The sequence below is a fragment of the Prionailurus bengalensis genome, chromosome B2, assembly GCF_016509475.1.
Source record: "Prionailurus bengalensis isolate Pbe53 chromosome B2, Fcat_Pben_1.1_paternal_pri, whole genome shotgun sequence".
NCBI classification, from domain to species: domain Eukaryota; kingdom Metazoa; phylum Chordata; class Mammalia; order Carnivora; family Felidae; genus Prionailurus; species Prionailurus bengalensis.
This window is the reverse complement of record NC_057349.1, coordinates 7,627,750-7,653,919: the sequence shown is the minus strand read 5'-3', so window position 1 is coordinate 7,653,919 and position 26,170 is coordinate 7,627,750. Positions and strand designations below refer to the sequence as shown.

General features: G+C 41.8%; 1 long non-coding RNA gene across 2 annotated transcripts in view; it reads left to right on the top strand.

Moving 5' to 3' along the window:
- Positions 1-24,269, top strand: part of LOC122489181 — a 300,673-nt gene extending 276,404 nt beyond the window's left edge. For both annotated transcript variants that reach the window (XR_006298857.1, XR_006298858.1), the window contains one exon: positions 23,907-24,269. This is a non-coding gene — a long non-coding RNA (uncharacterized LOC122489181). The remainder of the gene's footprint in view (positions 1-23,906) is intronic.
- Positions 24,270-26,170: the final 1,901 nt, after the last annotated feature.

Genomic DNA, 26,170 nt, shown 5'->3' with positions numbered 1-26,170 from the left:
CTCTGTTGAAGCGTCTTGAACATTAGGGGAATGAATGGGACGCGTCGAAAGGACCACTAGTTCTACAAGATCAACAAGTTAAAACCAACCAACCAAACCCCAAACCTAGATGATGGAATTTTATGTGTCCAGACCTGGTCAAGAGTGAGTTAAAACTGAGGTGGTAACTGCCCCAGAACTCCTGTAACTTGAAAGAGCCAAAGACAATCTTATTATCATACCATGACTGATGGAGTATATATTTATTGTTGACTCTCTATGTGCGGGGCATTCTATCCAGGACTCACTTAAGTTAGCGCTATCCCTGCTTTTCAGGTCAGAAAACTGAAGTTCAGGAGATTTGGCTGCCCCGCAGTCACACAGAGTGGAGGAGCCACTGTCCAGTCGTGTCTGTATTTGACCGCTGGTCCCTGATTGATTTTCCTGTGCTCATTTCTGTCAATACCAGATATTCTGCCTGATGTATTATTTACAGGCTCAGGATCCAGCACTCTGTGTCTGTCGTGAGCTAGCTGTGTATACAGCACGTATGCTGAAACTCACTACCAGATCTTTTATGGTGTTATGACTTAATTAAATGTTGAATAATAACGAAGGCGCACTTCTGTAGGAAGTGTGAAAACACTGTTTACACCTGACAAAATCCACACGCTGTTATGTCTATCAAGGTACAAGAATGCAAATTGTGAAGTATTAGACAAAGGCCACTTCTATCTTCCCATTCTTAAAACTAGGGACAAATAATATCAATAGAATGGAATGAATATATTTTTTAGCTGTAGTTTTCTTTCCTAAAATACGCATGCTGTATCCTGGTTCCAGTTTTATTGTCTTTTTTGTAACTACTAACAGTGTATGAAAAAATACTATAATTAAAAAAAAAATAACACAAGTTACTTTTTAAAATTTATTTTGAGGGGGAGAGAGAGTGTGTATGTGCACTAGTGGGGGAGAGGCAGTGAGAGAAGGAGAGAGAGAATCCAAAGCAGGCTCTGAATTGTCAGTGCAGAGCTCAGTCCCTTGAACCATGAGATCATGACCTGAGCTGAAATCAAGAGTTGGGTACTTAACTGACGGAGCCACCCCAGAGCCCTGACACAATATTTTAAAAGATGGTTTTGTTTTGTTTTCCCAGATTGATGGCCCCTATTAGTTTCTACTTTGGTTTCTAAGATACCTGCTTCAGATGTTGGGAGCCCATTGGATATTTGGTTTGTTGAAATTGTAGTTACGATGGCAAAATTCTTCTAGACTATTGAATCAGGGCTCAAATGGTGAATTTTTTCCTACTGATTGGGACTTCTAGAGCCATGCTGTCCAATATGGTGGTCACTATCCAATAGAATAAAATTCGGTAGCATTATATGAAACTAAAAATCCAGCTTCTCAGTTGTAATCGGCACATCTCAAATGCTGAGAAGGAAGATAATGCTTAGGGAGTACCGGGCTGGGAAGTGCAGATGCAGAGCATTTATGGAATCATAGAAAGTTTCATTGGCATTGATAATGTTGGATCGTTTTAATGATCTTTTAAAGACGGATTTTACGATATCAAAAATCAAGACTATTTTTAAGAGCAGTTTAAGATTCACAGGTAAATTGAGGGGAAGGTACAGAGATCTCCTGTAAATCCCCCTCCCTACGCGTGCATAAGCTCCCGCATTGACAACATCCCCACCAGAATGGTACATTTGTTACAATTGATGAACCTAGGTCGACACCTCATTATGACCCATATGCATAGATTATATCACACACCTCTCTCTCGGTGTTGTACCTCTTACGTGTTTGGACAAAGCTATAGTGATAAGTATCCGCCATTATGCTATGTGTAGTATTTTCAGTGCTCTGGAACACCTCTGCTTTCCACTTACTCATCCCTCCCCAGTCGTACAAAAACTCATCTTCTGTCTCTGTCGTTTTGTCTATTTTTCAGAATATCCTATCTTTTTGGTTTGGCTTCTTCCACCTAGTAACAAGCCTTTAAAATTCCTCTGTGTATTTTCAAGGCTCAATCACTCCTTTTTTTCCTGTTTATCTTAAAGCACCGAAAAATAGTCCATTGGCCGAATGTACCATAGTGTTCACCTACTGAAGGACATGTTGGTCACTTCCACGTTTTGGCAGTTATGCAGGCTTTTATGTGGATAGAAGGGTTCAACTCATTCGAGTAAATGCCACTTTGAAAGTGGCTGCACTAGGTCGCTTTCCCATCAGCAGTGAATGGAGGGTTGTTGTTGCTGTACATCCTTGCCTGCATTTTGTGTTCCAGATTTCAGCCACTTGAATATGTGTGTAGCATGTCATCGTTTTAATTTGCATTTCCTCATGACCTATGTAGTTGATCTTTCCAAATGCTTATTTTCCATTTGTGTATCTTCTTTGGTAAGGGGTCTTTTATAATCTTTGGCTCCTTCTTAATCGAGTTGTCATCTTATTGAGTTTCAGGGGTTCTTGGTATATTTTGGATAACAGTCCTTTGTAAGATGTGTTTTTGCAGGTATTTTCTTCCGGTCTGTTGCTTGGCCTCTCATTCTCGATCTTTTATTTCACGAAGAAGTTTTACATTTTAGTCGAGTCCCGTTGGTCCATTCTTTCTTTCATGGATTGCACCTTTGGTATTGTTGGAAAAGTCACGGTCATGCCCGAGATAATCTAGGTTTTTTACCTATGCTATCTACTAGGAGTTACACAGTTGTGCTTTGTAAATTTAGATCTGTGACCCATTTTGAGTGAATTTTTGTGAAGGATGTAAGGTCTGTCGCGATTTATTTTATTTTGCCTGTGGCTATCAAGTTGTCCCAGCACCATTTGTTGAAAAGGATACGGTTGCTGCATTGTGTTGCCTTCCCTCCTCCGTCAAAGACCAGTTGACTCAGTTGATGGTATTTATGTGGGTCTATTTCTGGGCTCTCTTGTTCTGGTCCGTTGATCTGTCTGTCTCTTCTTTTGCCAATACCACACTGTCTTGCTTACTGTGGCTCGATGCTAAGTCTTGAAGTTGGGTAGTGATGATCTGCTTTTAATAATCTGTTTATTTGGATTAAAACATTATGAATTGGGTTATTGCCATAAAAGGTAGCCACATCTTCTAGCCAGAAGAGGTTGTGGTAGGAGGAGCATGCTTTAGACGTTTTAGGAGATATTTCTAATTCCACACAGACAGATCTGTATTAAGTTATTTGCTTTCGTGTATGTGATAGCATTGGCCACTGTAACTTCTGTAACTTGTTTCAGAATCCGTTGTTCTGAGGAACCATAATTTTATTAAGTGCGTTGCACTGCTGGTTTTGATTGGTTGTGTCTTTGCCGCATGAACTGGTAAGGAGAGGCCATAGACTCCAGCTAATTTGACATAAAATCCGAACACGGGGAGTCTTACATTACAGAACTGCTTCACGTTCATTTTGTCGTCTACAGATTGTCCTACAGAAATTCACCCTTGAGGGCCGCCGGCAGTTCAGCAGACTGTCTGGTGGCCGTCTGTCCAAGTTCCTTGAGGCAAAGAAAAGAGACAACGGATCCTTGTTCTTGGACAGTTTTAGTGAATGTGTTCAGTCCTGAGTTTGAATAATTTGTTTAACTGGAGGTATTTTGCACAGTGAATAAAATTTCTTTGCTATGAAATTTAATCCTGGTAGGATCTTCAGAATAATTTTAACACTTGCCAGATCTCTGCACTGCTCAGCTCTCCAAATGCTTCTACTACTTCAAGAGAACTCTGTCTTAGTGATTTTTCATCCCTGGTAACAGGAAGTGTACAAGATACATGTTTAAAAAAAGAAACAGAAGATGATTGGTTTAATGTTTCTCTTGAACTTGCTCCCTCCAGGCAAATGATATTTGATGAATTTTGGCTAATTCTTCTTTCTTGTTGGGTAGAGGAATGTATAAACGATAATTTACAAACTGCAAATTAGCTCAGCGACCATAAAAAAAAAAACTCCTAGAGGAGCTTACCTCCAAGGGCTTAAAGGAAATTGATTATGAACGTGGGGAACAATTTTGTTTTCAACCCGCACTGGTGGTTCATTAAAATCTTTTGTGACTTTAAGCGTCTTCACTTAAAATTGTTTGCTGTAAACTTAATATGATACTTGGTGCTCTGTTAGGATGTTGTTCTGGTTCTCCTCCCCCCCCCCCTCCCTCCCAGACCCTATGATCTTGTAAGGGTACAGGAATTGTTACTTACCTTGGAGGCCCTAGGAAGCCCCCTTCTGTAAGAGATCAGTTGCCGAGAGAGAGAGAGAGAGAGAGAGAGAGAGAGAGAGAGAGAGAGGGAGGGGGAGAGAGGGAGAGAGGGAGAGAGGGAGGGAGAGAGAGAGAGGGAGGGGGAGGGAGGGAGGGAGGGAACACTGAAACAGTGGGTGGCTGGGTTGGTGCCTCCAGTAATCTTAATTTCCTGAGTTGGGGAGCTTATGAAGGATGCCTACCGTTAACATTCTACATTGACCTTTAGAATCATCCTTTACATCTATCCAGTTCAAAACTGGTCGGGTTAATGCTCTAAAAGCCAAGCTTTTAGGATCCGACAAGAGCCTGTGGCAAAGGTGGAGTCCAGCAGATGGCTTCACAACGTTTACTATTATAAAAACTTTCCCCGCTTAAATTATTACCTTACCCATCGGGGTTGCCATGCTTGAAATCCACTCTTTAGAAAGTGGCAAACTGTTTTAGGTTGCCATTGGTTTTTATAAATCAGTTTGGTGTCCTCAAAGCATGTAGTTAATACAATCCTGTCCATTCACCTATCTTTTTTGTAAGTGGTTTACCTAGACTTGAATACCAACTGAGCGACAGCAGTCCTTCCTGAAGAAAAGGGCAGAAAATACTTCACAATATGGTGGGCCTTCAAGATTTGTTTGTTGGCATTGCTAGGAGACTTGGAACACAGATAGAAAGCAGATAACGTTAGGATGCAGAGTAACACTTGGCCCATGGTTGGGCTGGAAGGCTTTTTCAATGTAAGGGGTGATAGGAATGAATGGAGAGAGGCAAGCACAATATTGACCGTTGTATCAAAACTCTACACACGCCTCATTCTGTGTGGAGGAAGCTTGGGAGTACCTAGGTAGGAGGGGGTGAAAAAAGGATCATGCCGAGTTTGGTTTTGAAAACTCAAAAGTCCTTTGTTCCTATTCCCTGCTTGGTATTCTGGATTCCAGAAAAAAAATGGTATGTATTTGTATTTTCCATTTCTATTTAATTTGACTTTCGAATCTTTCATATTTGGCCAGCTCCTTTCTGAGAACATATTGTACACATGTTCTGATGCTGTTTGAAGGCCCTCGGAGAGACCAGAGTTGATTGGAAGCTCTCAGTTCTACTGCAGTGGGTGGCCAGAGTGCTGGAACTGAACAGCTGCCATACACCCATTGAACTTTTGTCATTTATAAATTATTTTCCACGCCATCTGGAGCCAGAATGGTGCCATGGTTTAGAGAAACTCTTGGTGGGGGTACGTTCACATCCAGTGCTTATTTAACTTGCTTGAAGTCGTAAAACCGTTACTTGTTTGGGGGCTTAAATCGTGAGTAAATAGGAGTTTCTGCTTTAAATGTCACATTAGCGACACCACCTCCACCTCCACCCCAACCAACATTTTCCCCTCCCTTTCTCCCTTCTAGTGACTACATCCTGCCTGCTTTCAGCTCCAGTGGAAAATGCATTAATCCTAGAGTCTCCATGAGGTTTCCTGTTGGATGACATAATCAGAAAATCCTCCCTCGCATTGCCCTTGGGGTTGCTGTCTGGATGTTAGGTTGTCTTGGTGGGCGTAATTCACCCATCAAAAAAATCACAGGCCATAAACTTGGAGCCTGAAATGCATTAATATCATGTTAAAAGAAATAAAGCTGTGGGCATGTCTGCAAGCCCTGTAGAGAATTTCATTAATCTACAGATTCTTGCTGGTGTGGAACACATTGGCGGGTGGCTCCCGTTCATATGGCATGAGCTGGTGCAGTGCCACTAGCAGGAGGTATTTGAACTGTTCCAGTGTAAGCTGTTAGACTAAATCTTGGGGGAAAATACCACAGACCCTCAACTACTAGACTTTGGTAGTGTTCGTGAGCCCCCACCCCCCCAGGGCTGGTTACCTAGTGAGTTTTGCCTTTAGTGGTTGATCACCGGAAACCGGAACAAGGAAAACTATTGGGACGAATCAGAAATAGAACATGGGATGCATTGGAAGATGAAAAAAGACAGTTGCCATCTGACATGTAAAGTAGTTGGTAAAAGTTCTGAAGTTGAAGATCTTGCAAGGCAAAAACTTCAGTGGCTGTGACTTAGCTGGATACAAGAAAACTGTGATATGAAAGTTGAACCAAGAATATGCTATTCAGATGCCAAAGGGCACGTGCAGTTTTACAAGTTCAGAAGCCATTGGCATAGGCAGTTGAACATATGTTCAAATATGGATCTTCCCTTCCTTATTTGGAGAATCTGTCATGGTTTTTGTTAGGATGGGAGGCTGCCATAACCCTCCATTTGGTTGACTTGGATCGAGTGTCTCTTGCCTTTGATCTTGGAAGTCCGAGCTTCATTGGCGCTTGATCAGAATGAGAATGAGGAGCAGGCTCCTTAGCAGGACGTACACGTTCTGTTACTTTTTCTTTTTGTAAGAGAATTTGATTCTTAGCAGAGAAGGGGATAGTTTGTGGTGGAAAGCATTATGATATAAGCATAGGTTTTTTGTTGTTTTTTTGTTTTTTGTTTTGTGTTTTTTTGAAAGAATGAGCAAGGGGGAGAGGCAGAGGGAGGGAGAGAGAATCTGAAGGAGGCTCCATGCTCATCACATAGCATGGTGTGGGGCTCAATCCCACAACCCTTGGTCATGACCTGAGTTGGAAATTAAGAGTAGGATGCTCTACTCATTGAGCCATCCAGGCGCCCCAGGATTTACACATTCTTTATGCAGGTTGCCTCCATGATGCTTCCTCTTTTGTTGTACCTACTCTTAGGTGTAGGGCAGGATCAAGAGAAAAGATCTGCCTGGTGGGGTTTCTTTGGGGGGAGTAAAGAGAAAGGAGAGGGTTTTAGCCACAGCCCCATTGAGTTGAAAGCTCGGGAAGGGGTCACCATTTCTACCTCCTTGTATCAGAGATGTCGTTGGGTTTTCCATATTCTAAGCATTAATATAGTTCTCACAGGTGCTACCACTTATGCTCTTGGGGAGTCTAGAATACATAGCCCTTGAATGAAAAAAATTATGTATTTTTAAATGTTTATTTTATTTTGAGAGGGAAAGAGAGAATCCCGAGCAGACTCCATGCTGTCAGCGCAGAGCCTGAAGCAGGGCTCTATCTCCTGAACCATGAGATCACGACTTGAGCTGAAATGAAGAGTTGGCACTTAAGCAACCCAGGTTCCCCCCCAAATTAGATTTCTTCATGGCTACTGTGAACAGTTTTTTATGTTTATAAATCATCATTGAACTCTAAAACTTGGAGTTCTGAATGTATCTTGATTTCTTTTGTAAAATGCTGTAGGGACTACATACACGTCCACACTGTGAGCGCCGCTCTCAAAATGGGCTTGTTTGACCACGTATGCCTTTTAGTAGAATAAAGGTACTGTAGGGGTGGGAAGGGATCTCAAAGATCACATCTGACGGATGAGTCCCTTTTTCTACTGGTAACGGTTCTTCGAAATGTTATGTGAACCAAGATGAGTGCAGCTGATGACGGAGCTGTCTGGAGTCTTTGGGTCCCTTACCTCTTACGTGCCTGTATTGGTCAGAAACCTAAGTTTCTATTTTTGGTGACTTTGTACTGCACCCAGTTAGCTCAATGGGAACTGTAATTCCTAGAGTCCCTCTCCTGCACTGTTACCGTCTGTGGTTCTTGGTTAGGGTTGAGCACGAGAGAAGCGTGTGCAAGGTTTTGGAGGTGAAGTAAAGCAACAGCCAGTTTTCCCGCTCTGGAGTTCACTGTAGGAAGCCAGACCCTGCATTGCCCACATGTTGTCGCCTGTCCCCGGCCTCCAGTGCTGGTGTGGAGCTACACTTGGGTCTCCCCTCCTCTGTCTCCTGTGTCCTCGCCCCCATTGGCTTCTCCAGGTCCTAGGACAACATGTGCAGCCCTGAGGTGACGTTGCCACCTTTTCCTGTAGGACCACGTCAGAATCCGTGTGGGACTTGGTGAGAGACGTGGGTTCCAGCTTTTCCTTGTTGGCCCCTACTTTGTAGCCAGCTCTCCTCGATTGCCTGCCTACTTGAAATACAGCAGTTCCAGACAATTCCAGATTCGAGAACAGACACAGCTTCTCCAATTATGTAAGATTGAATTCCTTTAATTGCTTATTTAGATCACCCACTGTGGTGTGTATCATTTCACTCTGATCAAACTCTGATATGTGATTGAATTGTTTGATTTATCCCCTCCTGTGGGACACACAGTCTAACATACGACAAATATCTTGAAGACCGCTGTTGGTCTTTTCTTCCTATCAATAGTTGGACTCTCTCAACTTTAACGCCTATAATTGCTTCACTTGTTCTCCAGATGGCCTGATTTCCTATTCTCTATCATCACGATAACTATTTTCCAGTTACCCTCCATCCGTTTTATCATCTACCCAAAATGTCATATGCTGTTGCCCAGGTGGGTTGTGACCAGAGGAGAGAAGGGGTGACTAGGATCATTTTTACTCTAGATAATAACACAGCTTGGCTGGATTAGCTAATTTACCATCTCAAAAAACATCATCAGGTTGATGTTTCAGGATATCCACGTGACAAAGTGGTATCCATGTGGGTACATTGGGACTCGATTTCATGTCGTTTCTCTGCTGCTTCCTTTGGCTTGGGCTTGTCAAGATCTCTTTGGATTCTATACCTGTAGTTGTTGGCTGTCTCCGGTGTTGGTCAAAATGTGAAGTTAAAGACAGGTGAAATCTGGACTCCACTGTTTTTGAGCTTTGTTATTTGAAATGAGTAATTTACCACAATGTCACAGTTTCCCCAATTGTAAGATGGAAAATAAAATGTTTTAAGTCAATGAATATTTGTGTAAGTAAAGAGTAATAGCAACTTTAGAGGTATTTGGGGGGGGAAATAATGCATGATATAAAGAAGTTTTTATTTAGCAATCTTAAATTATGATAAGTATTCCTTCTTTGGCTTCATCCAGGTCATTGGTTAAAAATGGTAAATCCCTCTGTTAATTGTGGTATTACAATAGCTAAGGCAGGGACACAACCTAAGTGGTCATTGGTACATGAGAAGGAAATGTGGCATGTATATACACACAGTGGAATATGACTCAGCCCCTAAAAAGATTGGAATCTTGCCATTGGTGATGTGGATGGACGTCGACGGTATTATGCTAAGTGAATTAAGTCCGAAAAACAGAAATACTATAGGGTTTCACTTCTTTGTTGATGCTAACAAAACAACAACAAAGAGAAACAGATGCCTAAACACAGAGAACACTGGTGGTTGTGAAGGAGAGAGAAATAGGAGGATGAGGGAAATAGGTGAAGGAGATTAACAGGTACAAAATCCCAATTCTAAAAGAAGTCCTAGGGATGAAAAGTACAGTGTAGGGGATGGAATCCGAATATCGTAAGACAATAATAGTGTTGAGCATTGCAGGGTACAAAGCTGTTGAATCACTATGTTGTACACCTGAAACTACTGTAAATATTCTTTGTGAACTATACTTCAGTTAAACATAAAAAAATAAAAAAATGTTGCTGCCAAAGGACCGAGGACATAAAACCCTATCCTGGGGACCTTCCTTCTGTAGAAGGTCACAGCAGTGATTCAATGTTGATGCCATTTCAGATCAACTGTTGATTAGTTTAACAAAGGGCCCTAGTATTCGGCCCCTGTTTTTGCATAGTGTCCATTAAGCGGTCATGAGAGCCCTTGTCCAGTCTCTTACTCAAGTCCAAGTATATTTTGTCCGGTGTATTTCCCTGATGTGCCAGCCACTGGCACGTCAGAGAAGGAAATGAGGTTTGTCTTGTCCCTACTGAACCCGCCCATGTGATGGGATAGTTGCTTGCTTTTCTGAGGAATCACGAACCCTTCTTTTAACAATTTGCCAAGAATCTTGTCCAGGATCAACAGAAAGTGTGCCGGTGGTATGTGTTACTTCTCTCTATCTCTTTCTTTATCTTTCCTGTCTTTTTGGCAGTGGGAACTTGGATTTTCATCATCTGGAGTCTTCTGGCATCAATGCCGTTCCTCCCTCAGTATTTAGAAGAAGGGAAATTCAAGAGTAGTAATGAACTTGAGAGCAGGTCGCATACCCATTCCCTTTCTGAGCCTCATGTCACTTTGGCCAGTGTTGTCTACATGCTCAGGAGCATGAGGTGCGTTACGATTGTGAATTTCGAATACTTAAAATCCATGTAATTAGAAGACCTTAGAAATGTATTCCTGCATATTAGAAATGCATTTTAAAATTTTAGCATTGCTTATACTTCCTAAAAGCAAAATCAACATGAAAGCCACTATGTTAAGAACATTATAATAACACTATTTTTGAGAAAAAAATTGGATTTATTTTTTTTTTGAGAGAAGGCCATTCAGTGGAAGTTTTCCTTGACTCTTAATTTAATGTTGACATGCACAAGTGAGAAAACGATTTGCTTTCCAGGTTTTGCTCTAAACAATACTACTAATAAAAGTGGCCACATAGCAATTTATGCTACGTTTCCGACGTTTTACACACGTTAGTCATTTATTACAATCACCTAGCAAGGTGTACAGGTTTGCAAATTGGGGAAATGAGAAAACCGAGACTCAGGCAACTCTAGTCAAATAATAAATGCCAAGCTGGAATTTGAATTGAGACCATCTGATTGTAGAGCCACAGGTTTTTTTTTTTTCCATTTCACCACACTGTAAGGTTAAATGACATTTTCCATTTGACTTTTAAGTTTTGTACTTCCTATGATGGCCATGCTGAGTGACCTTTCATTTGGGCCATGTCCGTGGGAATTGTGTGAATAAAGTTGTGTTACATTAATAAGTTGAATGACAGTTGAGTTGGACTGCTTTGTACATTTCAGTGTAAAGAAATCTAGCAATGAAGAAAAAGCTGCCTTTATCAATTGCTGGTCATAAGCGGAGATCGTGCTTTATTTATTACAAATCAATTAATGGTCCTTTCCTCTAACACCCCATCAATCAATGCATATAAGTTTCCATTGATAAGGATACCTCACCAAAAGAAATCCATTCTCCTTTGTCATTTTGACAGGAGTTAGCTCTGAAGGTGGATTAGTCCAGAATGTGGTAGGGAAATATCCGTAGGCTGAGGCCCAAACCTAATTCTGTTAAGTCAAAATTGTCATGAGAACATTTGACGATCGATTACAAAAGGCTTTCTTCCCTTGTTCCCATAGTCAGGATTAATTTGCTTCTCCGACTGAAGAGTTGAAAACTATTTCTGTTGGTTCATTTCATCGCGCTCGCCCCATTGCCAGATGCTGTAGAAGGAGCTCAAGATAGTGTCTGCTCTGTTTCCCAAGGCTGGGTTTGGAATTTAAACCATTTTAATAGGGAACTGTGTAAGAAAATCTAGTGTAATGCCTAAAAAATGTACAGTTGCAGATCTGCATGTGGCCGCTGGCTGGCTCAGATGCAGGATTTCTATAAGAAGGGTCCAGAAGAATCTTTGGAAAGGAGAAGTTTCATTAACACAGGCTCACCAGAGGAATGTTTGAACCGGGATAAGCACAGTCGAGCCACCAGCCCTGTGCACAGTATTACTAAGAGTGTGCTGGAATGTAGCAGCCCCAGACGGTGCATCTGTGGAATTTTATTTTAAAAAGTGATTGCAAACATGTGAGTATAGTTAGCATGCCCTGCTTTGGGCCCTAATCGTGGTATTTCCATAGTATTTACGGAAATTCATTTTTAAAGAAGTTTAAAAACTGGACGTTAAGAATCCTCTCTACTTAGCTGTGTGATAAAAAGCATTCAGGAAACGCCGATGCTTCTTTAGTTCATGTTTAACCCCCGGCTGGAAAACTGAACTGCATTTGTGGCCCTTTCCTTCCAGAATGTTGCCTCGCTGTTTTGATTTGTAGAACTTAGATCATGCGGGTCAAATCCTTGACTAGGAACTCAACTACATAAGGTTTACTTCTAAATCTTGGTGTGTAAATAGCCTGGGGGGGGGGGGGGGGCGGAATGTACTTTACCAGAGTCTTCATTAACGAAAGACCATAAGCATTGTTTTTCACTTTGTTTTATTTTATGTAACTTTGATATATAAACGTTGATATTGGACAATCATTTTCCGGATGTTTCTTAAAAACTCAAATCCTAGTCTTGTTCAGTTTGCTCCAGTGTAAATTTTAAGGTAGTTACTTGATCTATTGACATAATCTAGTGTTAGTCTCTCAGAAGTAGAGTGATTAGATTTGGTTTAGAAATTGTATGATTTGTTTAAAATGTGGTATAACTTTAAGACAGGATTATACTACTTTCCATTTGTTAGCCAATGCTTTGGGTAAAAAAAAAAAGAATATTTGTGTAACTAAAATACTTTGTCCATTTTCCACAGGTAGCAACCAAACTTTCACCCAATTAAGATTTGTTTTTTGCTTCTGTTAAGCAATCCCGTAAGTGATGGATATTTTTAATTCTTGTAGACACAGTGGATGCAGCTATGTTAAGTTATGCTATTAACATTTTAAAGGTATTCTAAATATACATATTATTCTAAGTATTCTAATGTTGCGGGGCACCTGGGTGGCTCAGTTGGCTAAGCGTCCAACTCTTGGTTCAGCTCAGGTCATGATCTCCCAGTTTCCTGAGTTCAAGCCCTGTGTTGGGCTCTGTGCTGACAGTGCAGAGCCTGCTTGCGATTCTATCTCCCCCTCTCTCTGCCCCTCCCCCACACATGCTGTCTCTGTCTCTCTCGAAATAAATAAACGTAAAAAATATTACAAATTTTCTAATGCTGAACCCTCAAAGAAATCTCCAATGTAAAAGGAATTGAAATCATACATTATGAACATATGTTCTTTGACAACAGCAAAATTAAATTGGTTGTAACAGAAAGCCAACTAGAAAATTCCAAGACGTTGATATTAAACAACTCATGTCTAAAGAACCTACAGGTCAAAGAATGTATTTTGAGATGTTAACAGCGCATACGAAAATATCAAAGACCAGAAGACTCAGTTATAGCACAACTTAGAGGCTAATTTATTGCTTTAAATGCTTCTGTTAGAACAGTATAGATTTTAAAACCTCAAATAAAATTGGCAAAACTATTAAGAAATGGAAAACAAAAATCCTAGGAGTGGCTGCCCCTGCAGGATAAGGGTTGTGATCTGGGAGGGACCCCAGAGGGACTGCCAGGGTTCAGTTTCCTTAACTGATGTGGCATGCAGTGTTTGTTAAGGGCTGGACTGTGTTGTGCCAGAATTCGGGTGTTGAAGCCTCCACCCCCAGTTCCTTTTAATGTCAGCTTGATTGGAGAGGAGGTCTTAACCTCTCTCTCTAAAGAGACCTTAACCTAAAATCAGGTTTTTAGGTTGGCCCTAATCCTACCTGACTGGTGTCCTTCTAAGAAGTGGGAATTTGGACACACAGAGGGGATATCAGGGAATGGAAAGGACAGGGACCCCCATGGGAAAGAGGCAAGAGGGGAGCAGTGTGCATGTCAAGGAGAGAAGCCGCAGAAGACACCAGCCCTCCTCACGCCTTGTTCTTGGACCTCCACCCTCCAGAACTGTGAAGAAACTCATTTCTGTTGTGTGTGAAACCCAATCTGTGATATTTTTATTATGGCAGTGCTGGCATCGTAGAGCATCCATATTTCAAACAATTCTTTCTTCTTGTACATATCGTAAGGATTTTTGTATCCATCTCCTATGTCAGTTATAAATGAATGCGCAGGTGATGTCCTACTGAGCCTAAATGCTGCCCTTCTGTGCTAGTGCATGCTAATGGCATTTTTGGGACTCTAGGTTGTGGGTTTTTTAAGTTTTTTTTTTTTTTTTTTTATTAACTTTAATTTGACAGAGCAAATGGGGGAGGGCAGAGAGGGAGAGAGAGAGATTCCCAAACAGGCTCTGCACTGGTCATTGCAGAGCCTGATGTGGGGCTCGAACTCTCGAACTGTGAGATCATGACCTGAGCCAAATTCAGACACTTAACCGACTGAGCCACCCGGGTGCCTCAGGACTCTAGTTTTAGGGAACAATGGGGATTCAGTAATTTCTTTGGGAAAATTCTACCCCTAAATAAATCTCTCCCTCTCTTCCATCTCCCTTCCTCTCTGTTTTCCTTTCTCCCCATCATGCTGGGATTCTAGAGTTAAAAATGTACTCTTTGGATTAAAGACGTTGTGGTCTCTTCCAAGAATTTATTTTTATACGATGAATATTCTTGGAAAGTAAGACTTTGCTCCACGTGAGGGATTGACTCATCCTATTAGTTTCCCATGTGGTGGCAGGACTGAGAGGGTCAAGGTGGAGGAGTAAATCTGGAGAAGTGTCCGTCAATTGGGCCGTATCGTCTTCTGTCCAGAGCACATACTCTTGGGGACTTCCTTCTCTTCCAGAGCGCCATAACTTTGTGTTTTCATTTTGGTGACAATAATAGAACTAGTATAAATACACGCTGAATCACTTGAGTGGTCATGTTGTGACAAAATCATCCCATGAAGTTTCAGCACCTGTGTTTACACTTGCGTCTCCCCCGTACAAGTAGCCGGCTTTGCTTCTGGCTCACTGTTGATTCATAAATGAGGAGTTTCTACCAAGTTTAGGCTGGACGGCATCCTTTTTCTGGTACAGGTTAATAGGAGAAGTGGGGGGAGAATGGAGCCTCTCTGTTGCCCGGGGTGACGTCAGCCCTCTCCACGTGAGAGAATCCTGCCTGTAGCTTCAGTGCCATAGGCAGGCTGCAAGGGACAAATTAATCGCAGCACACCCTCTTCAATCTAATTCGCGTCATGTCGTTCCATTGTGTTTCCTAGCGTTTCTTGAGCTCGTCTTCTAAATTTATTTTGGCTTTAGAGTCGGATGCAAGCTTAAGCGGCTTCTCCCTAGTGGTGGTGGATACAGATTTTGAAAACGGAATAAAATAGTTTGTGTCAAAACTGGGAGTAGGAGTGAACTTTTGTGGCTTACTCAGTTTGAAGGAATGCTGGTCTGGAATAGAGCAGAGAAGGCTGGGCTGGGTGGGTGCTGTCACGAGGGATCCTGGGGCACGCGGGAAGGACGGGGTTACGTTAGCTTGGATACTTGGGGGAAGAAGACGATCTGGTAGGTCATTTTGTAGGTGACCTGGAGGAACACGGGGAACTCACAGTCTGACCTACAGCTGGCACTCTGGGTGAGTTATCAGTAAGGGAAGAGCCATCTCAGAAAAATCTGACCTCTTCTGGGTGATTTAGAAACAAATGCATTTCTAAAGCGATTCATTATGAAAATTGAGGGCCGTGCCCTCTGTAAAGGAAGGTGAAGTGGTGTCAGACCCCTTCCATTTAGCTACTGGCAGGTCCTGAGGCCATAAGTGGGGTGTTCTCTTGCACAGTGAGCAAATGGAGCCGGCAGCAGTTGGGAAGGCAGAGGAGCAGGGGACGGCCACCGGCCACCGAGAGCTGACCCCTGCTCTCCACGTACATGGTGGAGCCTCATTCCCGATGCTGAATTCCTCTGTTTATACTGTTACTGAGCTAACCCGATTTCTGTGTCCTTTTTAGTTCTTTATTAACCAATCCCACTTTTAGGTGGCTTCAGAGATGAACCAGCTTTATAATAAATTCCGGAAAGGGAGTCGTGTCTCCAGGCGCTCCTATGGTTGAGCCACATTTTCAGGGAGGAACTTCAGTTGAATGACCGACCTTATGCTCACTTTTGAGAGAACTGTAACCCCAAGTCTACCTAAAAATACCTAAGTCTTCTAAACACAGACATTGCCTGGAAAGTTAACATATTGCTGTTTATCTCTCAGAAATATTACTATATGGAAATAACCATGACAGCGCAAAGTACGGGATTTTATGATTTTTGGGTCTTTTAGCACATTTTATATATGAGGCACAAAAGTGTCCTGCAAAACACTCACTTTTTATTATACTAAAAATGGGCTCATGAGACCAAAATAAAAATTTAGAATTTCATTTTCTTAAAAAAGTAGAATTACCCCTGGATTTCATTAGGGTCTATATATGTGAATCAATACTAATATTTCACTGCCTATGTCATTATGAATATCATGAGAACTTATGCTTTGTATGTTACATGTATAATGAGAAAAATTTTAATATATTCCATCATCCAAAACTATTTTCATTTTCCGTGTTTACCATTTAATCCATTTTGTTTCTTAACCCTGTGGTGGGGAGATTTCAGTGAGTGGAAATCAAGTCTTACCATCTTCCACGGAGGGAAGACCACGTCCTCCTAGAGAGCATTGGCTTGAGAGCACGTGGATTTGAAGCTGGATTTTGTTTGTGGCTTATGTTGTAATTTCCATTTATACAGCATCAAACACCAGGAAGCAATTCTTCTCAAAGGCAAAGAACAGGGTATGAAGGAAAAGGGGAGAAATGCGACTTCCAGAAAACAAGGCATGATACTGAAAATGTATATGTGAAATTGCGACAAAGTTAAGACATGAAGGAAGTATGAGGTTTAAAGATAAAAAAGAATATGATCTTGAAGTATAGTTACAGTGGGTTATAGGACGGGATTAAGGCATAGAGGCGTAGGGACACCTGGCTGGCTCAGTTGGTGGGACACGTGACTCTCGATCTTTGGGTTGTAAGTTCAACTCCCACGATGGGTATAGAGATTACTTTAAAATCTTAAAAATCCAAGAAAGAGAGATGAGGGAGGATAAAATGATGAATAATTGGAAATGTGACCGGGTAGGTTTGAATTAGATATCTTCTTCATAATGAAAGAAGTTGTGAATGTATTAGTAGTTTCTCAGCCGTAAGAAGATGAAAATATGTGCTCCCCCTTTTTTTCATAAGGCATTCATTAACGTGTTAAATGAAAGAACAATTAAAACATTTCTAGGTGACTTTTTCCTTTGATCAAAGAGGAAGGAGAAAAATGTTGATATCTTTGACATTCACAGTTTTCTACACATGCTAAAACCGTGTGAAGGTAAAAATATAGTAAATGTGTTGTAAATGAATGATAGTGCAGTACACATATACAAATTCTACAGATAGGCTATAGCAGAATTGTAATTTAGATGGCCTAGTGGATTTCCCAGTGATGATGCTCGCCTAAAGTTCTAATTTTACCTCCCCTGCAGGTGGTAGGTGGGACTTACGGATTGCAAATATTTATCGTAACACCCACAGCAAGCCTTTTCTGTTGCTTTTGCAATAAGTAATCCATGCCATGGACTAGCATTAAAGGCAGCACGATGGAGGTTTATCTGTGTGCTAGTCTAGTAATTGTAGTCGGACGCTTAACCGACTGCGCCACCCAGGCGCCCCTAGTCTAGTAATTGTAATACCAGCCTTCAGGTTAACTCTTTTACTTAGATTATAGGGATGGAATAGTGTTAACCTACATTGCATTCTGTGTACTCAGCAATGTTGTAAGGGTGTCCTGGGTGTCATCACATTGAAACTTCACGGCAATATAATGGAGTAGATCATTATTTTATACCCATTTGTCAGTTGAGGAAACTCTGTGAGGCTCAGAAGAGACTTGTCTCCAGTCAGATGTGTAGTAAAAAAATGGAGTCAGGATTTCCACCTAGACTGCTTGCTCCGGGGCTTTTAATCAGTCTCCTTACAGCTCCCCAAGGAAGTTTGGATGCTCCTTAATGTAAGCCACAGAACTGGGATTCTAATTTTGGAATTACATAATGAACTGCTTTTACAGTGTTTCAGCCATTCTATATTTAATGGTATATTGATTTTTTTTTTTAACCTGGCTAAGAAAATGTAACATTTGACTACTAGACTGGCCATTTTCCTGAGTGGTTTTTCAGGTGTCATACTGATAAGTACATACTTTTACTCTGTACAGGTGTATTATTCAGTTGCTTTGAAATCTAGAATTCTTTGTGGATCTTCTACACCTTCAGACTTCAGTTCTCCTTGGTTTGATTTGCTAAGATTGGGTACTGCTACAAATGAACTTTTTTCTTTCAGGGAGATGGGTATGGCGTATCGTTGCTATGTGTTAGGCTAGTGTTACCTGAGGTTCCCTCCAAGGGAGAGAGCCACGTGGATGTTGTGGAGAAGGGAAGAGATAAGACCTGTGTATATATAGCATAAATCTGCCTGAAGTTAGGAATTTTGATGTACAGAGTAAAGAATGGACTTAAGATCCCAGAGGGTATGGAAATCCCATTTTTGAGTAGTCAAAAAGCTGGTAGTTCTGAATAGTAAAACTCACTTTGCTAAACGTCTGAGCGTGTTCCATGTATATTAAGTCATTCTTAAGGAATTCCTTGGAGATGTTGACTTGTAGACCTAAGTTGATTGTATGCTTTTAATAACTTCTAAACCAGTCTGAAAGATTTTTCTGGAAAAAAAAAATGTGCACGATTCCGTGTTTCAAGTCACGCTACCTACTGTCAGTCGGTTAATGAACACTTGAAACCATGTGTAGCATGGCAATACTATGTGAGTGGCTACCACCATGCCTTTTCTAATCCATGAACATTTATGTATAGGGTGCTCACTCTGTTGGAGCAAAATACTGTGTGTTAAGAACCATAGGAAAAATTAACAGCCTGTATTCTCAGCCAGTCCTTGGGTAGCTGGTGACCAGACATCTGAGTAGCAAATAGGTGCTTGTAATACAGGTAGTAGGTAGTCCCAAACAAGTGCTATTTCATTTGGGGTAACCTATTCAGGGGAGTGAACATATAATATTATGTGGAAGAGACCTAGGAGGTAGGATTTTGCGGAATTACATTGAATAAAATGATGGAAGGCAGAAAGTCGACCTTGGGGAATAATAGTCCGAAGAAGACAGTGGAACTAATGTCTGTTGAGGATGTGGGGGGAGAGATTAATTTGACTGGAGGGAGAGGCCTTTTAAGGCAAACTGAGATCTCAGATCTGCATTGCTCATCAGAGTTGTGAATGTATGTTGTTATGATTAAGGGTAATTTTGGAAGGGATTCTTAAGTTTGAAAGCTAAGCTCAGGAATCTAGTGCAACATTTCTAAAGGTGAATTCTTGATCCCCCGTGAAGTATTCAGTGAAGATGTGTTCCATGATCAGTTAAGTGTTAGTGACACTTCACAAAGTTTCTGTGGACTTCTCCAAGTCTTGAATATACTCATGTATGTGGTGCATTCCCAGAAGGAAGGGCCATGGCATGCTAATGTCTCACACTTTGAGCACAGAATCTTTGTTTCCTAGAGAACTCGTGAACAGCTACCCTGTGTACTAGTTTGCTGGTTTGTGCTGTTTGGAAAAGGTGGTCTCAGGTTGTTCTGTGTTGGGACGAGGCATTGAAAACCATTCTGAAGTGGGCAAAACTAAGTGTGACTTTTTTTTTTTAAACGTTTAATCAATTTCCAGAGAGAGAGCATGCGTGTGCGCAAGAGAGACTGAAAGTGTGTAAGTGAGTGTGAGGGGAGGGCAGAGACAGAGAGGGAGACATAGAATCTGAAGTAGGCTCCAGCTTCTGAGCCATCAGCACAGAGCCTGATGTAGGGCTTAACCTATGAACCGTGAGATTACGACCTGAAGTTGGACACTAAACCAACTGAGCCACCTAGGCATCCCTAAGTGTGACTTCTTAATAAGCCAGCCTGCAGGCTTTTTTAAAAATTTATATATTTTTAAATTTCTTAAAATTTTTATTTTTTAATTTACATCCAAGTCAGTTAGCATAGAGCCTGCATTTTTAATTTTGGTAGGCCTAGATATAAGCAGCTAAGAATTTTAAGGTGCAGAGAAGTCCCAAAATTTCATGGAATCCCAAAGTCCTTTACGGGAACTAATTTCAAGGGATATTTTAAATTTAGGGTTTGTTTTTCAGTGCTGTGTTCTGGCTTGTGCCGTTCTCACCGATGTTGAGTTTAAAAGACTTTTGTTGATCATAGTTATTCAATCATATTGGCATCACATTCGGTATTAGGTGCTATGAGAAGGTGGTGGTGTGGACGAGAGAAACCCGGCCACCCACATTTCCTGTAACATCCCCCACACCCACCGTGGTGTTGAAGGAAGGACTCACTAAGACCTCATGTAATGGATAAGGACATGGTGGGACTATGGTGGTTTCCAGTCTTTCTGGCAGCTGTTGATAAAGCTTTTAATGCTATGTCTAGCCGTCCACTTCTAAAACTCCATTCGGATTTGTCCTGGTAGAATCGTGCGATCTAATACTTGTGTTCTATGTTGTCACTTCTGGATTGTCACAGGATTGTCCAAGATGGGATTTAAAAATCATTTCCTCCCCTGCCCATACTTGAAACAGAATCACATGGCAAGTTGCGTTTCATCAATAAAATCCTTGGTTGCTTTTTTCTCTGCCTTTCCATAACTAATGTTTAGAGGCATTTTCTCCTTTAAGTTTTGAAATAAGGTATAAAATAAATAGCTTACATAAAACTAGCCACTTGAGGATGTTTGATCCAGAGAAATGTTATGAGAATCAAAAATACAATTCATTGGATTGTTAGTTGTGAAGGGTTTCAGTTAAAATCTATCCTTCCCAAAGATATGACTACTTTCATTAAAAATTAATGTTTCACCTGTATGAGCATGATTATGTACTAGATGTTTGTATAATTCTTTGAAACTCACACTAGAATTGGGGACGATGGGAAGAAGAATTAGGAGCATATAAAGTGCAAGATAAATCCTGAAGTTCTCTTAAAAGCCACATTGTATTTACTCCAAACTCTACTTTAAAAAGTAGATAAGCGTGTCTTTTAGGAGAATCACTTTTTTCTGGGAGCGGATGCTTACAACCGCTCTGGTCTTTCAGTATGGCTCATTTCATTGTCTTTTGTCACCCTAAATGGTCAAAAGTTTCTACATCCAAGTGGAATCTTTTTTTTTTTTATTTAAACTATCTTCAGAAAGTGTGTGTGTGTGGGGGGGGCACTATTTGGGTTTGTTTGTATCTGGTACTCTTGGAGATTTTTGAAATAATCAAAAAACACTTAGGTCATAGACAATGTTTACTGTCTTTAAACAATAGTTTACTTTTCTTTTTAATAGGAGATGTGGTATTGGAGCATGTATTTGAGAAACAGGATAGACAGCGTGCAGATGGAGTGTGAGACACTGGAATCCTGCTTAGATCCAAGTCCTGGCCCCACTACACGCTAAGGATGTAATTTGGGGTGACTTTGTCCATCTGTGCCTTGGTTTCTCCTCACATAAAATGGGGTCAGTGATCATCCTAACTGTTGCATACAAGTTTGTGAGGACATTGAAGAGTTTAAAATATTACCAGGTACATAATAAACATTACATGAACGTTGGCCATTTATAGTGATTTTGTTTGTAATATGATGACTGGGACATGTTTAGCAGGAGGCTAGGACTTGATTGTCATGTCCATATCCTTCTCCCTCCAAGGATTGACAAGCTCCAGAACTTTCTGTCTCTGCAGTTGTAGAAATGACTTCCAGCTTTGTGTTCCTTACCGGAAGCTGAAAATAATCTAGGAGAATGTTTGATTTACCTTCCTCGTTTGAGAAACCTTCTTTGGCTCTTTGACACTGAAGCTCAAAATGTTTAGGGTCCTAAGAAACCAAAAACATGTTTGTAAAAGGTTCTTGTGTTTGTCCATGGCAAGGAGTGGGCGGGCACTAAAAATACAAGACTCCGCGTACCTGTTGGTGACGTTGTTTTTATTTCTTGTTGTCATGGTAGTAAGTGACCAAAATCAAAGTATTAGCCATAATTTATTTATGCAGTTAAATTCATAGAACTCCATTGAACGTCATTACTGACCATAAAATTGAGCTTGATATTTTAGGGTGACTTTTGGTTGTTAGATGTTTGTCTTTGAAGCCCAACCTCATCTCTGAAGTATTTCCAAGTTCTTTGGTTTAGGATTTTTCCTGATAGTCTGCCACTAAAATCAGAAACTGTGATGTGTTTGAGAAATTCCAAAACCTTTCCATCTCATAGCCCCTGAATTCTTTCTATAAACGGTTTCCCTAAGACTATATTTACTATTTCAGCTTCCTTCCAGAGTGGTGACTTCGAGCCCTATACCTACAGTGCACATGGACCTTCTGGAAGACACTTCATTTGGATTATGCCCTCTCCGCACCTCAAATTCCATGTTTTCACAAACAGAATCACTTCTCAACCTGTGTCCACCTTCTTTCTTCCCAGTGACTTATTAGCGATCTCCTTGATCTTCTTGATACTGAGCTGTGATCCTCGGGAATTTTTACCTTTTTCTCTGTTCCTTTATTCTCTTCATGTCTACGGTCCCTCATCCCTTTCAGTCCCCATTAGAACTCTTTGTTTTCCCCCCAACTACCTTTCCTTCGACTCTTTGCTTGCTTCTTCCCTGACCAGGAACTCATGGCTTCGTGCCTAGATCATGACACCAGCCTCCTAACTAGTCTCTAAAAGACAGGGAATCAGTCTTCTCTTGGCTGTGGATCTTTCTGATTAAAGCCCCTATTTTAGGTTTCACTCCTGATCTAAAACTTCTGGTGGTTCCCTGTGAAACCCATCACTTGCCCTTGACATCTTCTGTCTGGCAGCAAGCATTCATTTTCTGTGCGTAGCTTCGTAACTCCTCTCGGGCTCTCGCCTACCTGCTTGTGTGGCATTCCCTTGGTATCTCCTTCACCCACACTGCTCCTCTCTTGTCTTGGATCCATTTCTCCTGAGCTTCAGCTCCTGTCTTCCCCTGGTCTTTCATGTACACCCTCACTTAAAGACTCCTCACCTTCATTTCTCTCTCTTATTTCATGCCTTATATGGATACCTGTTACCTATCCATTTATATATTTGTTTTGTTTCCTGTTTTTATATTTCTGTTTTTTAGATTTTCCATCTTCCTGGTTTATCAATTCCTATGTTTGTATTTGTCCTCTATTTGATAAAGTAGGCACTAAATCGAAAAATGTGGAGTGGATCCATGGTCACATCTTGGGGGGGGGGGAGCCAACATATGCATAGCTGTGCTGGGGTTCAAATGAGGCATTCTGGAGCAATGTTCATAGAAATACAGGCGTAAGGTGCTGTGATTGATGGTTGGTCACGTTCTGGGCTTTTGCTGCTGATGTCCTTTTTTTCTGGAATAGCAACACTTTTCTTAGACTTCACATGACCTTCAGAGTTCAGTGGGAGACATTCCTAGACTTCACGTGACCTTCAGAGTTCAGTGGGAGACAATGAGGTGTGTTGGCATATAGGTCTTCGTGAATAAGAGCCTATGAGCTCGTGCTTATTTATTTCCATATATCTTACTAGGTCTTAGATCTTACTAGGTTCTCTATGGATGTTTGTCTTGTCTAAAAGCTTACTAAGATGGAGGTGCTGTTTTCTTGTCACCTCAGTACTGCTGGGGTCTCCATTAGACGACCAAAACCCAATGTTTCTTGACCCACACGATGGCTTGAATATTCTTAGTCCTTTGCGTGTTGTTGTTACACCTTACCGCCGTCCCTCACTGCCACTCCGGTACTGCCCCTCTTTCTGCATTTCAGCTGGTACTGGGTGCTTGCGTTCTGCCACGGAGCACTATTCGTTGAGCATTTTGGTGAGGAAGAATAGAACATTGATAGCTGTACGGCCCAAATGAGTGGGGTTTTTGTGTGTTTGGTAAGCATATGTTTTCCTTCACAGGTCAGTCCACTGCTTTCTCCCCCTTATTTCTTTCCCCATGTGGTCCGTATGCGTGCATGTACTGTTTTGGGTTTCCTCTTTGTAAGATCTGCATTTGCTGCCCCAGCAGTGCCTAACTTGACGTCCCTGCAAATTCAACACCTGTGCCGTCTTTTCCATCCTCAGGTCATCTCCAACACGCACGTCCTCCTCCCCTGCCCCATCCACGGAGACTTCTCTGGTGTTCGTTCCCCAGATGCTCCCAAAACTCACAGAAAAGGGAAAAGACTAACGGTAAGAATTTTTTTCTCCCTCTGCCTTGAAAAGTTCTTACTCACTTTTAAGTGCTGCCAGTGCAAGAGTTCTCTTAAGAGGGAGTGTTAGGAGTGTAGTTAAAAAATGTTGATTTTGGATTCCTGTCGTGGTGATGATCCAGGAGGAAGAAGGTGAAAGAGCATTTTACAGGTAACTTTTTCAGGTGTCCGTATATAAAAAAAAATTTTTTAATGTTTAGTTTTGACAGAGAGCATGAGCGGGGGTGGGGCAGAGACAGAGGGAGACGCAGAACCCGAAGCAGGCTCCAGGCCCTGAGCAGTCAGCACAGAGCCCGACGCGGGGCTCGAACTCACAAACTGCGAGATCGTGACCTGAGCTGAAGTCGGGACGCTGAACTGACTGAGCCACCTGGGTGCTCCCACTCATCCATACATTTTTAACAGATCCAGGATTCTGTTGGCTTCTAGCTGCCACCCCTGGCATGACCCACTGGTACCTTAAACTCGATAGAGCCAGAGACAAACTCATTCTGTCTGTCCTCCTGTAACCTTTTTCTTTCAGTCTGGTACTCCAAGATTGGCAATGTCACTTTTTGGCTGGCTCCATGCTGTACCAACCACTCACTCCCTGTGCAAGGAACTTGCCATGTCCTCTAAATATTTTCCAGTCTGCCATCATTATCCCTTTCTCTCTGGCCTCCGTCTCCAACCATGGCATGTTCAGTCCCGTTCTTAGCGGGTTGTGTAGGTTACTGTGGATACCCCCCCGCCCCCCCCCCCCCCCGTTTCCAGCCTCCTGAAATGGATCTCCTTGAATTTCATTTCTTGACTAAAGGGCACAGGGCTAGCTTTTTGGCGTTTTATGTCTCATTTCCATAATTGTCCCACACCTGGATCCGTTGAGGTCTTTGGTTGTCTAGTTCTGGTCTAGTTCCTGAGTCCGTCTTGATTGAGCATGTAAATGTTTTCCGTCCCTCTCTTCCATATCCAGTGGGCACTTTACATTAAATTAAGTGACTATCATAGGCCAGAAAGTTGGGGGCTCCGTGGTTACCTCTGAGTTGCTGTATCTCTGATTGTCCCCAGTATGATTCATACCCAGTCTCCTTCCCTTGTGTGTCATTGTTTCATGGTTATGATTTGGAGTTCTTCTGTCCGTTTTGTGTTGACCTAGTTGGGGCTTTTATCCGGGTCCCAGTGTCTGATTGTTGACCAGTTACTTAGTGGAGTAATCCAGCCTCTGTATGTGATTTCACCTTGGACTTTCACTTCTTGATAGTGCTTTCCATCTGATTGTGGATTGACTGGTGACGATGATACCCATAAGCACGGAGGGGACTCCTTTCTCACTGTGTACTTCTTACGATTACTGTAATCAATTTCTGCAAACGTAGTGGCTTAATCAATACATTGGAAGTTTAGGTGTTCACGGGACCACTTTCCCCACAGGGAAATTCTTTCGGGAGAATCTGTTCCTCGTCTTTTCCAGCTTCTAGTGGCTGCTTCACTCCAGTATCTGCCTCCATGGCCACCCTGTCTTCTCCCTCCACCCTCCTCTTAGAAGCATAATTGTGACTGCATTTAGGGTTCAGGTGGATCATCCAGAATAATCTTCCCATCTCTGGATACTTACTTGCAACAGCAAAATCTTTGCCACGGAAGGGAACCCATCTAGTTTCCAGGAATTAGGATCTGTCACATTCGGAGGCCATTACGCAGACTATTACCCCACGGTGGTTTTACTCCCCAAATGTGGGCCTGCTAATTCTCATGGAAACCCTGCTCCTGACAATTCCTGAGCCACGGTCAAGCTTGCCAAACCCTTGGGCATCTCTGCCTCCTTATCCGTCTTACCTGTACCTGGACAATTGGCCTCAGTCCTATATATTGAGTTATAGAGATTAGCAAGTCCCTTTTCAAAAAGATCACCCCCTCGATGCACCCTCTCTATCTCTTACAAAGGCCTTGCCATTCAGGGCCTCCCAGATGGTCTCCATGGTGCTTCAGTTATGTAGGACACATCTCGACATGGTGGGAAGTGTGGGCTGCTGTTTACTTCTCCAGAATGCACTTTTCTCTTCTTCGGTACTTGGTGAAGTATTATTCATTCCGTGCGGTTCTGTTCAAGTGTCGGGTTCTCAGAAACTCCCCCGAGCTCCTCCCTTCCCTCCTTTT